At 36.6% G+C, this 8,961-nt stretch overlaps 1 pseudogene; it reads left to right on the forward strand.

The window, feature by feature from the left end:
- Positions 1-8,490: 8,490 nt before the first annotated feature.
- Positions 8,491-8,592, forward strand: LOC113902606 (annotated as a pseudogene).
- The last annotated feature ends 369 nt before the right edge of the window (positions 8,593-8,961 follow it).

Raw genomic sequence — 8,961 nt, forward strand, 5'->3', positions numbered from 1 at the left:
TTCAGCGCTCAGCCTTCTTCACAGTCCAACTCTCACATCCATACATGACCACAGGAAAAACCGTAGCCTTGACTAGACGAACCTTTGTTGGCAAAGTAATGTCTCTGCTTTTGAATATGCTATCTAGGTTGGTCATAACTTTCCTTCCAAGGAGGAAGCGTCTTTTAATTTCATGGCTGCAGTCACCATCTGCAGTGATTTTGGAGCCCAGAAAAATAAAGTCTGACACTTTCCACTGTTTCCCCATCTACTTCCCATGAAGTGGTGGGACCGGATGCCATGATCTTCGTTTTCTGAATGTTGAGCTTTAAGCCAACTTTTTCACTCTCCTCTTTCACTTTCATCAAGAGGCTTTTTAGTTCCTCTTCACTTTCTGCCATCAGGGTGGTGTCATCTGCATATCTGAGGTTATTGATATTTCTCCCGGCAATCTTGATTCCAGCTTGTGTTTCTTCCAGTCCAGCGTTTCTCATGATGTACTCTGCATATAGGTTAAATAAACAGGGTGACAATATACAGCCTTGACGAACTCCTTTTCCTATTTGGAACCAGTCTGTTGTTCCATGTCGAGTTCTAACTGTTGCTTCCTGACCTGCATAAGGTTTGTCAAGAGGCAGATCAGGTGGTCTGGTATTCCCATGTCTTTCAGAATTTTCCACAGTTTATTGTCATCCACACAGTCAAAGGCTTTGGCATTGTCAGTAAAGCAGAAATAGATGTTTTTCTGGAACTCTCTTGCTTTTTTGATGATCCAGTGGATGTTTGCAATTCGGACTCTGGTTCCTCTGCCTTTTCTAAAACCAGCTTGAACATCAGGAAGTTCACGGATCTGGAGATTTAGAGAAACTATTTAGATAATTTTTATATTCCAGTCTATTGAGGACCAATACCTATACTACAGGTGATACCTTTTTACAGGCACACTAGGTGGATGTTCCTTTTTCAGAGTATGTTACTCATGTAACATTTTTGTCCTATTAATAGCACAGAACATGGCATATAGCAGGTTATCAAAATTTATTTTTGGATTGAATTGTCAGATGAATTAATAAATGGAAAAGTATTGAAAATATGGGAGGGACACAAATGTATTTCTAAAATATGGCATGATAAAAAAGTTCTATTATTCAAAAATTTTGGTAGAAATTTTGAAAGAGGAAAATAAAAATATAAGGACATCTGTCATTGAAAGGGGAAAAAATCAAATAAGTGCTTCAGAAAACTTGAATTGAAAATTGGAATGATAACTTAATAGAACAAGAAGGTGACTCTGTCTGGTGCAAATACTTTATTGTCCTTCAGCATGAGTCACAAACTGCTGCTTTTATTTATAACTGCAATGTCCTGCAGTAATGTAAATCCTGATGATAAAATAGAGCGTGGGTACACCCAGCAGGGTTAGCTTTCCTTTTCCACACATTTTCTGTAGTAAGACCGGGAGACTTGCAGAGGCTGACTGCTCATAGAGCTGACTGTTGACAGGGCAAAGCACAGTATTTCTCTTTACCTTCCAAATGCTGCCATTGCTGACATCACTAGCATTCATTTTTATTGCAGAAAAGGAAGGAAAGAACATTTGTGATGAGCAACTTAACTCTGCAAGGAAAAAAAAAAAAAAGAAAGAAACTCAACAACTTTTGAATCCTGTACAGACTAAGAAATAAAAGGGAGGAAACCTTATCATCTCTATGATAAATAATTGCCACAGAAAGGAAAGTAGTTTCTCAAAAAGGCCTACATATTGATATTGATAATTTTAGAGCAGAATTGGTTCTGTAAAGAGGTTTTCTGCTAGACTAAATTATACTTTCATACTTAAAAGTCACAGTAGGGAAACCAAGTACCAGACATTACAAAACTTTTTTTTTTTTAATTTAAGGATTTGTATCTGTCTTTAATGAGGAACAAATGATCCCTTGGATCTAAAATAGGTAAACAAATAAGTCTGGCTTTCTCAGGAGATTAGTAATAGGACACAAAGACGCTAACTTCTAGGTCACAAACCAGACCACTGGTGATTAAACATTAAAATATCCAATAACTTTTTCAATGGCCTAAGTGAAACACTTTGGGCACCTGATACAGAGAACTGACTCATTGAAAAAGACCCTGGTGCTGGGAAAGATTGAGGCAGGAGGAGAAGGGGATGATATGGTATAAGATGTTTGGATGGCAGCACCAACTCCATGGACATGAGTTTGAGCAAGCTCTGGGAGTTGGTGATGGACAGGGAAGGCTGGCGCACTGCAGTCCATGGAGTCACAGAGTAGGACAGGACTGAGCAACTGAACTGAAGTGAAAGTAGCTGATAGTCCTGGTTCAATCTCCAAACATAGATGACACATAAATATAAAGCATAGATCAGTTAGTGATTCTTGTCTTAGCTTTAGCCACAAATTAAAGGAAATTATTCAATCTAAAATGCAATTGGAAAACTATTCTTAACAGGGATCTCAGGGCCAGGACTTTCAGATCTGAAAATCAGTTCAATTCAGTTCAGTCACTCAGTTATGTCCGACTATTTTTGACCCCATGGACAGATGACAGGCCTCCCTGTCCATCACCAAATCCCAGAGTTTACTCAAACTCATCTCCATCGAGTTCGTAATGCAATCCAACCATCTCATCCTTTGTCATCCCCTTTTCCTCCTTCTCTCAATATTTCCCAGCATCAGGGTCTTTTCAAATGAGTTAGTTCTTCACATCGGGTGGCCAAAGTATTGGAGTTTTAACTTCAGCATTAGTCCTTCCAATGAATATTCAGGACTGATTTCCTTTACAGTGGACTGGTTGGATCTCCTTGCTGTCCAGGGGAATATCAAGAGTCTTCTCCGACACCACAGTTCAAAAGCATCAATCCTTTGGCTCTCAGCTTTTTTTATAGTTCAACTCTCACATCCATATATGATCAATGGAAAAAAAAAAAACAAAAAACAGCTTTGACTAGATAGGCATTTGTTGGCAAAGTAATGTCTCTGCTTTTTAATATGCTATCTAGGTTTGTCATACCTTTACTTCCAAGGAGCAAGCATCTTTTACTTTCATGGCTGCAGGCACCATCTGCAGTATTTTGAGCCCCCCAAAATAAAGTTTCTCACTGTTTGCATTGTTTCCCATTTACCAAAAGTGATGGGAACAGATGCCATGATCTTAGTTTTTTGAATGTTAAGTATTAAGCAAACTTTTTTACTCTCCTCTTTCAGTTTCATCGAGAGGCTCTTCAGTTCTTATTCACTTTCTGCCATAAGTAGTGTCATCTGTTTATCTGAAGTGATTGATATTTCTCCCAGAAATCTTAATTCCAGCTTGTGCTTCCTCCAGCCCAGCGTTTCTCATGATGTACTTGCATATAAGTTAGATAAGCAGGGTGACAATATACAGCCTTGACATACTCCCTTTCCTATTTGGATCCAGTCTGTTGTTCCATGTTCATTCTAACTGTTGCTTCCTGACCTGCACACAAATTTTTCAAGAGGCAGGTCAGGTGGTCTGGTATTACCATCTCTTGAAGAATTTTCCAGTTTGTTGTGATCCACACAGTCAGGAGCTTTGGTATATTCAATAAAGCTGATTTTTTTTTTTTTTTTTTGAACTCACTTGCTTTTTCAATGATCCAGCAGATGTTGGCAATTTGATCTCTAGTTCCTCTGCCTTTTCTAAATCCAGCTTGAACATCTGGAAGTTCAGGGTTCATGCACTGTTGAAGCCTTGCTTGGATAATTTTAGGCATTATTTACTAGCGTGCCACATGAGAGCAATTGTGCGGTAATTGGAGCATGCTTTGGCAGTTCTTTTCTTAGAGATTGCAATTAAAATGAACTTTTCCAGTCCTGTGGCCTCTGCTAAGTTTTCCAAATTTGCTGACATACTGAGTGCAGCACTTTCACAGCATCATCTTTCAGGATTTGGAATAGCTCAACTGGATTTCCATCACCTCCACTAGCTTTGTTCATAGTGATGCTTCCTAAGGCCCACTTTACTTCACATTCCAAGATATCTGGCTCTAGGTGAGTGATCACCATTGTGATTATCTGAGTTGTGAAGCTCTTTTTTGTACAGTTCTTCTGTGTATTCTTGCCACCTCTTCTTAATATCTTCTGCTCTGTTAGGTCCATACCATTTCTGTCCTTTATTGTGTCTGTCTTTGCATGAAATATTCCCTTGATATCTCTAATTTTCTTGAAGAGATCTCTAGTCTTTCCCATTCTATTGTTTTCCTCTATTTCTTTGCATTGATCACTGAGGAAGGCTTTCTTAGCTCTCCTTCCTATTCTTTGGAACTCTGCATTCAAATTGGATTATCTTTCTTTTTCCCTCTACCTTTCACTTCTCTTATTTTTTTTTCAGCTATTTAGAAGGCCTCCTCAGACAAACATTTACCTTTTTGCATTTATTTTATTTTATTTTTTGGGGGGTGAAAGTTTTGATCTCAGCCTCCTGTACAATATCAAGAACTTTAGTCCATAGTTCTTCAGGCACTCTGTCTATCAAATCTAATCTCTTGAATCTATTTGTCACTTCCACTGTATAATTCTAAGAGGGTTGATTTAGGTCATACCTTAATGGTCTATTGGTTTTCCCTACTATCTTCAATTTCATTCTGAATTTGGCAATAAAGAGTTCATGGTCTGAGCAACAGTCAGGTTCTGGTCTTGTTTTTGCTGACTGTATTGAGCTTCTCCATCTTTGGCTTCAAAGAATATAATCAATCTGATTTAGTTATTGACCATCTGTTGATGTCCATGTGTAGAGTCTTTTCCTGCATTGTTGGAAGAAGGTGTTTACTATGAGCAGTGTGTTCTTTCAACAAAACTCTGTTAGCCTTTGCCATGCTTCATTCTATACTCCAGGGACAAATTTGCCTGTTACTCCAGGTTTTTCTTGACTTTCTACTTTTGCATTCCAGTCCTCTATAATGAAAAGGGCATCTTTTTTGGGTGTTTGTTTTATAAGATCTTGTAGGTCTTCATAAAACCGTTCAACTTCACCTTCTTAAGCATTACTGGTTGGGGCATAGACTTGGATTACTGTGATATTGATTCATTTGCCTTGGAGACAAACAGAGATCATTTTGTCGTTTTTGAGATTGCATCCAAGTAATGCATTTCAGACTCCTTTGTTGACTATGAGGGCTACTCCATTTCTTCTAAGGGAATTCTTGCCCACAGTAGTAGATATAATGGTCATCTGAGTTAAATTCACCCATTCCAGTCTATTTTTGTTCACTGATTCCTACAATGTCAGTGTTCACTCTTGCCATCTCCTGTTTGACCACTTCCAATTTGCCTTGATTCATGGACCTAATATTTCAGGTTCCTATGCAATATTGTTCTTTATGTCATTGGACTTTACTTCCATCAATAGTCACATCCACAACTGGGTGTTGTTTTTGCTTTGGCTCTGTCTCTTTATTCTTTCTGCAGTTGTATCTCCACTGATCTCCAGTAGCATATTGGGCACCTACTGACCTGAAGAGCTCATCTTTCAGTGTTCTATCTTTTTGCCTTTTCATACTGTTCATGGGGTTCTCAAGGCAAGAATACTTAAGTGGTTTGCCATTCCCTTCTGCAGTGGAGACTAGAACTCTCCACCATGACCCATCCATCTTGGGTGGCCCTACATGGCATGGCTTATAGTTTCATTGAGTTGGACAAGGCCATGGTCCATGTGATCAGATTGGTTAATTTTCTGTGACTGTAGTTTGCAGTCTGTCTGCCCTTTGGTGGACAATGATAAGAGGCTTATGGAAGATCTGATAATAAATCTCCTTAATAAATAAAATTTTAAACTTTTTTTCTAAATCTGTTTTTTGTCACATTCAGTTTTTGATCACCTCAGAAACCTTTTCATAAGACTTTGTATAAATTTTCTGAGTACAGTGTTCTTCTTGGAGGAAAATTAATAATAGACTTAGAGCAGAAGTGTATCATTATAAAATAACTTTTCACCAATCATACAACAGGATGCTACATAGGAAGAAACAGTTCCTTCATTCTGAGGGCCCATTTTTTTCTAAAATATTTTAAATATATCTGCTCAATCACTTCGTGTCCAACTCTTGCAACTTTATGGACTGTAACCATCTGAGGCTCCTCCTTCCATAGAATTCTGCAGGCAAGAATACTGGAGTGGGGTTGCAATGCCTTCCTCCTAGGGATCTTCCAGACCCAAAGAATTAACCCGCACCTCCTGCATATCCTGCATTGCAGGCAGATTCTTTACCCACTGAGCCACCAGTAAAGCCCCTAAATATATTTAATGGATATCAAATAATTTTCACTATCTACTTATTTACTTTTTTACTTATTTATTCTACTTGTTTGCTTACTGAAGATGACAATTCAAATTCCTGCCATATTAAAAAAATGCAAAATTTTTGTGCAGTAAATGATCCTGAAAATATTTAATCTTATTAATTCAGAAATGCTATTTAGCACAATCATTCAATTGGATAAAACAATTATTAAAATTTTTATGATAAAATCAATATTTTTATTTATACTTATGAATTTATTCTCTCCAAATTTTTTTCTTCTGCATCTGCAGAAGATAAACACAGTTGGCATTAGCCACATGTTGTTATGAAGTTAAAAGGTCAGTTCCACAGTCTCACTCCCCACATGTCAAGTATGCAAAGCCACACGTGGCCACCAGGAGCTACCAAATTGGATGGAGAAAAAACAGGATTTCTAACATTGCAATAAATTCTATTAGCACAGCTTAGATTATACAACATTGATTCATGTGACATATATGTCATAGGTAATTTATATGGTTACATTGGTTCATATACTGAACCTTCTTATTACTCTTGCAGAATGTGTATTTGCCTCAATACACTTCCCTTTAGCTCAGCTGGTAAGGAATCTGCCTGCAGTGTGGGAGACCTCAGTTTGATTCCTGAGTCAGGAAGAACTCTGGCAAAGGGAGAGACTACCCACTCCAGTATTTTTGGGCTACCCTGGTGGCTCAGCTGGTAAACAGCCTACCTGCAATATGAGAGACCTGGGTTTGGAAGATTCCCCTGGAGAAGGGAAAGTCTACCCACTCCAGTATTACGGCCTGGAGAATTCCATGGACTCTATAGTTCATAGAGTCGCAAAGAGTTGGACACGACTAAATGACTTTAAGTTTGCTTTCAATACATTAAAAAATACTTTGTTTAGTATGTTTTTTAATCTAAATTATTTCTCTTCATCTTTTGTGAAACTATAAAGTGTGAACCAGGAAGGTATAACTGTACATATATTGCATGTATTATAACAACGGAGAAAGTCAGATGAAATAGATGGAGGGAGAGATAGATGGAAAGACAAATTAGCATGATGAGAAAAGAGAGAACATGAGAAGTAGCAAAAAGTTCTATTATTATTCCATTAATCTGTTTAAGCTTTCCTGTCACTGGGACAGCTGTACATTGACAGAATAAATTATTCATTTTGCTGTTAAATAAATAAATACATGTATTATTGCTTCCTTTATGATCTTTTATTTTCAGTTAGATATAATGGCCAATAAGAAAACCTGTAGAAGAGTATAAGCATTCTTTTTAAATAATAAGAACAAAACAATACACCTGGCATCATCATCATATTTATCAATATATAGTACATACTGATCAAAGAAATTATTGCACCCATTTGTTTTTTCCAGGAAGATTCACTGGGTAACATCAATAGCCATAGGTCAGCTACCATAATTTTTATTTTATTTTATTTTATTTTTTGTTGTTATGCATTTTGCATCTTCAAATTTTTATTTTTTTATTTTTTTAAATTTTATTTTATTTTTAAACTTTACAATATTGTATTAGTTTTGCCATTCATCTAAAACATTTAGGAAGCAGATTCATTTTTTCTTTATTTTTTTTTTCTCTTAAAAAAGTACCCAGTGAATAATGAGTGACTGCAGTGCAGTGGTTAAGTACATAACTCTGGTACAATACAGTCATATATTGAATTCACACAATTCCCTTAGCTTCTCTAGCTTATTTCTTTTCTTTTCTTTTTTCTCTAGAATGTTAATAGTACCATCACTGGGTCACTCTGAAGATTAATATATAACAAAATGTATTTCATTTACCAGCCTGCTTTTAGAATGAAGCTGAATAAAAAGTATATACTTCTTTCGCTGCCATCTTTCTAAATTCCATATATATGCGTTAGTATACTGTATTGGTGTTTTTCTTTCTGGCTTACTTCACTCTGTATAATATGGCGGATTCATTTCGATATTTGGCAGAACTAATACAACATTGTAAAGTTTAAAAATAAAATTTAAAAAAAGTATATACTTCTGTTTCTCTGGGAAAATATTTTCTTTACTGTGAAATTTTCATGTACCTATCAACTAAAAACCTTTATAAGAAAAAAGATCTTTCTGTGGATTCAATGCTCATTGTGACATTAAAAATTTTATATCATGTAAAATAGAATGCAAGAAAATAGATTGTAAAATCTACACATATTTAGTAGTTAGAAATCTGTCTTCATCGCTTCTCGGCCTTTTGGCTAAGATCAAGTGTAGAAATCTGTCTTCTAGTAAAGTAAACTTAAAGTGAGTTAGCCTAAAATATATTAAAGGACACTCACTCAAATAATCAAAGGAAGGGTTATGTCAAACTATGTCAAACTTTGGGAATGTAAGCACCTGGAAGCCCTAGGAAATCCAGCAAATTTACTCCAGAACATTGAACTTAACACTGTCCCCCTTTGCCTCTTTCTTTTTTGGCATCATTTTCCCTAAAGTTGATTATATTTCTCCTGGCACCACCAACCACTAGGGATCCAAACCCTCACAGGAGAGCTCATGAAAGGAAATAATGGGGAAATCTTTCATACTGGTGCTCATAAAGATTTCATACAGAAATCTCTCATATTAATGCCTGTCCATGTTGTGAGTGACCCAATCAATAAACACAGTTTTATAGTTTTGGTTAGGAGCCTATTTATTCAACAGTCA

Source organism: Bos indicus x Bos taurus, chromosome 12 (assembly GCF_003369695.1).
Source record: "Bos indicus x Bos taurus breed Angus x Brahman F1 hybrid chromosome 12, Bos_hybrid_MaternalHap_v2.0, whole genome shotgun sequence".
NCBI classification, from domain to species: Eukaryota; Metazoa; Chordata; class Mammalia; order Artiodactyla; family Bovidae; genus Bos; species Bos indicus x Bos taurus.